The 7759-nt window shown below is 44.7% G+C and overlaps 1 non-coding gene across 1 annotated transcript; it reads left to right on the forward strand.

Moving 5' to 3' along the window:
- Window positions 1-6675: 6675 nt before the first annotated feature.
- Window positions 6676-6782, forward strand: LOC125910465 (U6 spliceosomal RNA). Its single transcript, XR_007453975.1, has one exon. It is a non-coding gene; the product is annotated as a U6 spliceosomal RNA (small nuclear RNA).
- The last annotated feature ends 977 nt before the right edge of the window (window positions 6783-7759 follow it).

The following is a 7759-nucleotide window of genomic DNA, read 5'->3' on the forward strand; positions in this document are numbered from 1 at the left end:
CCAGTTCTGAGAATTGTCTGGTTCTCAGGTTTTCCATGTTGTTATTTTCCACTGCAATTAAAAAGCATATTTACACCAATGAGGGGGAAATGGAACCGTGACTAGAGGTGGATTTGAACCCTTTGACAGTCCTAGTCCAACTCTGATGGTTACTGAGAGTAGGGGTGGGGACAGTGTCTTTGGCTCTCCTCTAGAACAGGCTCGTGGAGGAAATCTTCCTCTGTCCCCCCCATAGTCCCACTGGGGCTGCCACACAGAGGGCCTAAGAACCACAGAGAAGAAGGCCCAGAAAGAAACCCAGGTGAATCGGGCCATGCCCACATTTGTCCCTGGAAGCTGCATGGAGACAGCGGGATTCCTTGTCACAGTTCCTATCCCCCCATGTCTTCCCCTCATCCCCCCACAGTGCCCACCACGGCACCACCCAGATCAAGCAGTCAGCTCAGTTATTTATTCAGCAAACACTTACTAGTTGCTGGGCACTTGGAGACACCGTGTAAAAGGCTCCCAGAATCTCTGTATTGTTTCTTACCATTACATACAAATCTACAATTACCTCCAAGTAAAAAGGTGTCATTAAAAATTAAATTAGAAAAGCTTGAATATGCCTGAGAGCGACCAAGCAGAAACAAGTGAAGACGACCCAGAAATGTTGTGAGAGAGACGGAGCCAGGGCCAAGCATCTGACCGACTGCTACATGGCAGAGGGCACAAATGTGTGCTGAGGGTCTCAGAGGGCAGTGGGACAGGGAGGGCAAGTCAAGGCAGAGGATGAGACCTCATGTTGGAGGACACCAGGACACGGGAGAAAGCAGAGGGACCCGGCAGGGGTGCGGCACCCTGAGGCAGGGAGCCCCTTTCCTGGCAGGGCTCTGGCAGACCGTGGGCAGCTATTCGTTAGGCACCTTCTAGGTTTCTTCCCAGCTCTAGGAATGTATGAGATGCTGACCTATTTTCAAAACCAATTTTCCTCACTGGCTCATTTTTTGTTCCAACTGACCTGTGACTGTAAATAAGGCGGCCGGTGTCTGTAATCCAGCTCTTCAGAAGCTGAGCACTTTCCACGACAACTTCTGAGCCATCAGGTGGGGTGGAAAATGCTCTTGTGACCCACTCTAAGGGACTGTCACCCTCCCTGCTGCCATCTAAGGAATGTCCTCCTCGAGGCCATCCCCATAGCCTCCATCATTCCCGCAGGGGAGGAGAGTGGCTGTGAGAGCCTAGAAAAGTCCTCACCCATGCTTTGTATCAAACATACAGGAATAAACCCAAATGCCAAGGGGAATTCAACATCCATCACATTTTTATCGTATTGTCTATGCTATTGTCATGCTCATTTCAGATCCTCGAAAATGCACAATAACCCCATGAGGCCACAAGTGCCGGGGTCTCACAGAAAGAGTAAAAGTAAGAGATAGAGCAGGCCTCACACCCCCAGCTTCTGACTCTGGTGTGCATGCTTTATACACAACCCCACCGTTCCCAGCCTATGGTTTTGCCTTCTTAGTATCAAGATGTTCTTTGCCTCTTCTGATCTCGGCTTTGCTCTCTCATCATTGACCCCCATGCGCCCTCATCCTATTTCATCAGTGTTATACCGTCTATGTCTCAGCACTTCAAAGTTATGTTCAGCTTCTCTGTGACTCTCCAAGTTGCCCAGACTGTAGTGTCTCCAGTCTCGCTAGCCTGATGCATTTTAGCCCCTGAGCACCGGATCTTCTCCTCTGTCTCACTCCAATATGGGGAGAAACCTGAAACAAATCTTTCTTAGATGCCAATCTGTTGGTTCTTGGTGGTGTTACGGCATGTTTCACAGCCACTGTGGCAAGACCAAAACCCAGGATGGCTTAGCCTCAGAGAGTCAGCAGCAAGCAACAGTCCCAGGACTACAGCAAGGAGAGGCCAGCTGAGTGGTTGGTGGACCCAGCAGTGAATATATGAGCTAAGAACCATGGATGAGGAGTTAAGAAGGTGGACAACCTTATAGGGGGCCAACCTGAGAAAGCAAATAGTATCTCGGTTTGTCTGAAATAAGGAAGCTTTTAAAGGGCCAGGTATGGCTGTCTCTTTTTGCTCCACAATGTCTTAAAGGCACCACCTGTCACCTGCTGGCTGACTGATTCAGCAGCCTGGGAGTTCACAGGGGGCCGGCCTGCCTTGGACACAACCCTGTTGATTGGAGCCAAAGCACCTCACACAACAGTCTTAGGTCAAAGCCAACAGATATCTTCACACCCTAACTCATAGAGAAAGTCAGGATGGGAGAATAATAATTGACTGTATCCCTCATCAAAACAAATGCCTCATCATGGCATATTTAGTGTTTCCACTAATACATGGAAAACAAAAGTTGAATTCTTTCTCAGCTGCAAAGCCTAGTACATCACTGCCAAGAAGGAAGCATTTAATAAAATCCTTCTTTTTTAGGTGTTCTATGGAGCCCAACCTCCAAGCTCACAGTGCAATGAGAATAACCCATGCACAGCACATCGACCCAACAAATATTTATTGAGCATACCTACTATATGCCAGGCACCAAGCTAGGCTCTGACAGTTTTTCAGAGCTGCCCTTTAATGTTCACATATACAATCAAGTCTGACCCGCATAAAACTAAGTGACATGGGTGTTATCCCCATTTAGCAGATGAGTAAACTGAGGTTCACCAAGTTTAAATTTTTTTTAAGTTTATTAATTTTTGAGAGAGAGAGAGTGAGCAGGGAGGCGAAGAGAGAAAGAGGGAGACACAGAATACAAAGTAGGCTCCAGGCTCTGAGCCTTCAGCACAGAGTCCGACAACGAGGGGGGTGGGGGTGCTTGAGCCCACGAACAGTGAGGTCATGACCCGAACAAAAGTTGGACACTTAACCGACTGAGCCACCCAGGCACCCCTGAGGCTCACCAAGTTTAGATGAATGGTCCAAGGTCATAGGACTAGTGCTTAATATATAGCATAGATACATGGCCATATAAACTTTTACGCACTGGGAAAGAATCTCAGGGAATACTCATCCTTCATGCCCCTGGATGCCTATGGACCCTTTCCTACCTGTGCCTCCTTTCCACCCTACCATTTTTAGGCTTGTCACCTCGTGTCTATAAGATGGCTGCTTCAACTCTAGTTTCATGTCCTTGCAGGAGTTTATCCAAAGGAAGATCCAGGTCATATGACCACCCAGCAGCAAGGGTAGCTGGGAAGGCAAGAATCTGGTATCTGTAACCTTAAGGGTGGGGGTGGGGGGGCAGGTGCACAAGGAGGAAAGTAGGAAATGGCTATTGGATAGCCATCTCTGCTGCAGGTAACTTTCTGATTCCTAATTAGGGCCAGCGCTGAAAACTAATTCTTCCTGAGTCGAAATATGGATTTCTTGACACTACCTATAGGTTGCTTTATTAGTTTTCTATGGCTGTGTTATAGCTTAATGCAGCTTAACTCCTGGCAGCTTAAGACAATACCCATTTATTTTCTCAGAGTTCTATAAGCCAGAAATCAGGGAAGGCTTGAGTGGGTTCTCTGCTTAGACACTTGCAAGGCTAAAATCAAGGTGTTAGCGGCCCGAGCTCTCATCTGGGACTCTGGGGAAAAATTCACTTCCAAGATCATTCAGATTTTTGGTAGATTTCAGGTTTTTGCAGCAGTAAGACTGAGGTCTCCATGGCCTTGCTGACCGTCCGCCAGGATCACTTTCAAGTCCAAAGGCCATTCTCCACCCTAGAGCGAGGCCCCCTCCATCTTCAATGCCAGCAATGGTGCACTGACTCCTTCTCATACTTTTATCTCTCTGACTTTCCCTTCTGCCACCAACTGAAGAAAACTCCCTGCTTTTAAAAGAATTAAATTAGAGGGATGCTGGGTGGATCAATCGGTTAAGCATCCTACTCTTGGTTTCAGCCCAGGTCATGATGTCACGGTTTTGTGACTTCAAGTCCTGCTTCGGGCTCTGCACTGACAGCACAGAGTCTGCTTACTTGGGATTCTCTCTCTCCTTCCCTCTCTGCCCCTCCCCTGCTAGTGCACTCTGTCTCTAATAAATAAACTTTAAATAAATAAATAAATAAATAAATAAATAACTTAAATTAGAGTATGCCCACACAGATAATCTGCATTTTGCCATAATCACAGGAATTAACACCAGAGGATGAAGATCGTGGGAGCCATCTTAAAATTCCGTCTACCTCAGTTGCCATTAAAAAAAAAAATCAGGATTTATTCTTATAGTTCAAGGTAGGGTCACCCTTCCCTGATTCACAACAAGAGAAGGAGGACTTCCAATCAAAACAGGGACTCTGCAAGCAAAAAATTAAAGGAAAGAATGGCTGTTGGGTAGACAACCAAGGGTGTCTGTGATCAACTTTTTTTCTGTGAAACTGTGATATTAACCCTAACTTAGTTACGCAGTGGAATCCCACCTAGCTGGTAGACATTTTTTTGAATGAGAACATGGTATATAAATGAGAACATGTCCACTGACCAGGACATGTATTCCTGCTTCCCTTAACTTTCCTCCCTCCCTCACTCCCCTCCTCATCCTGTACCTCGTCCTTAGCCTGAAATGTGCCCCCCCACACAGACTCATGAAGAATGCTGGCCAACAGGGAATTTTAAAGGGTTTTCTTATAAAAGCATTTAATGTGGCTAGATTTCTCATGTTGATTTTTCACTGGTTTGCATCTATCAGGCAAAAGGGAAGGAAAAGGGTTTACAGGAAGAGGAGGCCCATCTCTCAGAGCTTACACAGAGCAGACCTAGCAGTGCCCACGGTGTTTCTAATGAGCCCTGCTGGCTTTTCCAAGTCTTTCCAAAGAGAAATCACCCAACCTTTCCTCTTCAGAGATGCCTCATTACCAGCTCTTTCAATGCATTGTTTTCTGTTTCACTGCCTTAAACTTGACTCAGACCACCCATGTTTTTTATTTCAATTAGTTTTCCCTGCTTTATGACATCTGTTTGGATTTCATCTTTTTTTTTCTTTCTCCTTCACCAAAAAGTCTAAAATCCCAAGTCAGATGTCTCCAAAGAGCTTATGCGTGTTTGCACAAAACACGTGAAGATCCTTAAGAACTACAAATTATCAACAGGAACAGCTCAATTCCTTTCAGAATTCTTTACTTTCATGGAGGCTGTGTTTACCTTTTATTTTAAGTGCTTTCAAGCCCATTCTCTTGAAGTACCTTGCCTTACCATGAGCCCCGTTTGTTTGTTCTTGTTGCCTCCTTCATTCAGGAGAACCATCAATCAGTTTCTGAAACAAGGCAGCCTCTGTGCAGAATCAAAAGCCACCACATCACAGCTGATGGCAAGAGAATGCAGTGGGCATTGTTATTTGTACACAGGCCTTCATCCCTTTGAGAAGTACCTCTGTTTGAAATGAATGAGGCAGACAAGAGTGCTGGCTTCAAAAGCAACTATCCTCCTCTGGGCTTTTCTTGTTGAAAGTCCTGAGCAGCACAGTTACTAGAAAGTAAAGAGAATAAAAGGCAAATCTGAGGCAGGCTACAGGTTTCCTACACAAGAGACGCACACCTGGCCTCAGCCAGGCTGTGCGGCCAGACATCTGCCTTTACTTCGTACAGTTGGGTTTGCAAGGTTAATGTCAAAGAGGCTGTTTATTTTCTCCCAGTGATTATGAATAAAAAATACATAAATTTCCTTCACCAAAAGCCTCACCCAGAAGTATGACAGGCTCCTCTCTTTCCTGGTGCCCCTTAAGGGTATCAGTGCTGGTAGGAGCAGAGCTGCGGGAACTACTGTTGCCATGGTGATGACTTCTGGACCAAGGGATTGGCTGTTCTTTGGCCCAGCTCTTCCACCCAGCTATCACCTCCTCTGCATCAAGAGGCCTCCTTATTCCTTGATCCATTTTTCATTTGGCTGGAATGTTGGAGAGCACAGTTTTCCAAGGCACTTCATGACCCTTCTGTAGATTCTTGATGACCCTGATGTTTATTTGGACCTAAAGTCTTGGGATAGTGGAAAAGTTAAAACAATATTCAGGGCTCATATAGATGATCATCCTAATAATTGGCTTGAGAATCATCACGGTCATCTCTCAATTGTATAGAGTTTGCAATGACTGCTTGAAAGTTCAGAGCAAATATCTGGCCCATGACCAGGACATGAAATGAACAGCACAATGTGTATTTAAAATGACACATCATTCATGAATTCACCTTATTTTTCCCATCCTTATCTGCCATATCTGAATTTTCTTTTTAAGAAGTCTTATATTGTTGCATCCTTAAAAAGTGTCTTAAATTCATTTGAAGCAAGGCTAACTATAAAGAAAGTATAAGTATATCCCTCAGAAATCCAATGAATTCTTGCTATTAGGATGGAAGGAAAAAGTGCAAAGGCTTTTCTGGCCAGGAAGGGGACGTTGCATAGTACAAAACATCTAGACCATATTCTGTGTAAAATCAAATGGGATCATTTAATTTTTTATTCATTTTTGAGAAACGGAGAGAGAGCGCAAGTGGGGGAGGAGCAGAGAGAAAGGGAGACACAGAATCCGAAGCAGGCTCCAGGCTCCAAGCTGTCAGCACAAAGTCTGACGCGCAGCTCAAACTCACAAACCAGGAGACCATGATCCGAGCCAAAGTCAGAAGCACCCAGGTGCCCCTCAAATGGGATTACTTAAATGAATGTTTTCTGTTGAAGAAAAGAAAATGTACACTTGGTGTTTGCTTTGGCAGCGCATATGTTAAAACTAGAACAATACAGAGAAGATCGGCATGGTCTCTGCTCAAGGATGACACACAAATTCATGAAGTGTTCTGTATTTCTAGATACTGGTCAAAGGGTACAAATTCCCAGCTATAAGAGAAATGAGATCTGGGGGTCTAATGCACAGGCTGGTGACTATAATTAACAATACTCTGTTATATATTTGAAAGTTATTAGCAGAGTAGTTCTTAACACACACACACACACACACACACAAAATCATAATATGCAAAGGAATGAAGATGTTAACTAACTTTACGGTGGTAATCATTTTGCAATATATACATGTATCTAATCATCACATTGTATGCCTTAAACTTACATATGTTATATGTCACTAATATCTCAGTAAAGCTAAGGAGAAAAAATTGCCTCAATGCAGAGAAGATATACACACACACACACGGGTATATGGATGATTGGACTCAAGAAAACTAGAATCTCTTTTTTTAAATTTTTAAAAATGTTTTATTTATTTTTGGGAGCGAGACAGAGTGTGAATGGGGGAGGAGCAGAGAGAGGGGACACAGGATCAGAAGCAGGCTCCAGGCTCTGAGCTGTCAGCACAGAGCCCAACGCAGGGCTTGAACCCATGAACCACGAGATCATGACCCGAGCTGAAGCTGGCCGCTTAATTGACCTAACCACCCAGGCGCCCCACCGGAATTTCTGGCACAAAGGAGGGATAAGGACATGACACTTCTGATCTCAGGGAGCCCCCTAAACAACTAGGGACCTGCTACATCAAGTCACTTACACAAGATTTTGGTCAGTCCCTTTAAAAGCCTGGGGTGGGTCGTGTGGACACATCACACCATCAGGGAGGTGCTTAGGGGGTTCGAGAAATCCAAGTTTTTGCACACATTAAAAGCTTTACAAATACCTGCTGAATAAATGGAAAAGATAAGTAAAGCAAAACAAAACACCCACAACAGCAGAAGCAAACAAAGAATTGAAAACCATTTTGCCTACATGCTAAGTAAGTTCGCAGATAACATTCAAATGAACTCAGGTAGAAATGATTGAGCAGCACCCAC

This window comes from Panthera uncia (assembly GCF_023721935.1).
Source record: "Panthera uncia isolate 11264 chromosome B3 unlocalized genomic scaffold, Puncia_PCG_1.0 HiC_scaffold_1, whole genome shotgun sequence".
Taxonomy (NCBI): domain Eukaryota; kingdom Metazoa; phylum Chordata; class Mammalia; order Carnivora; family Felidae; genus Panthera; species Panthera uncia.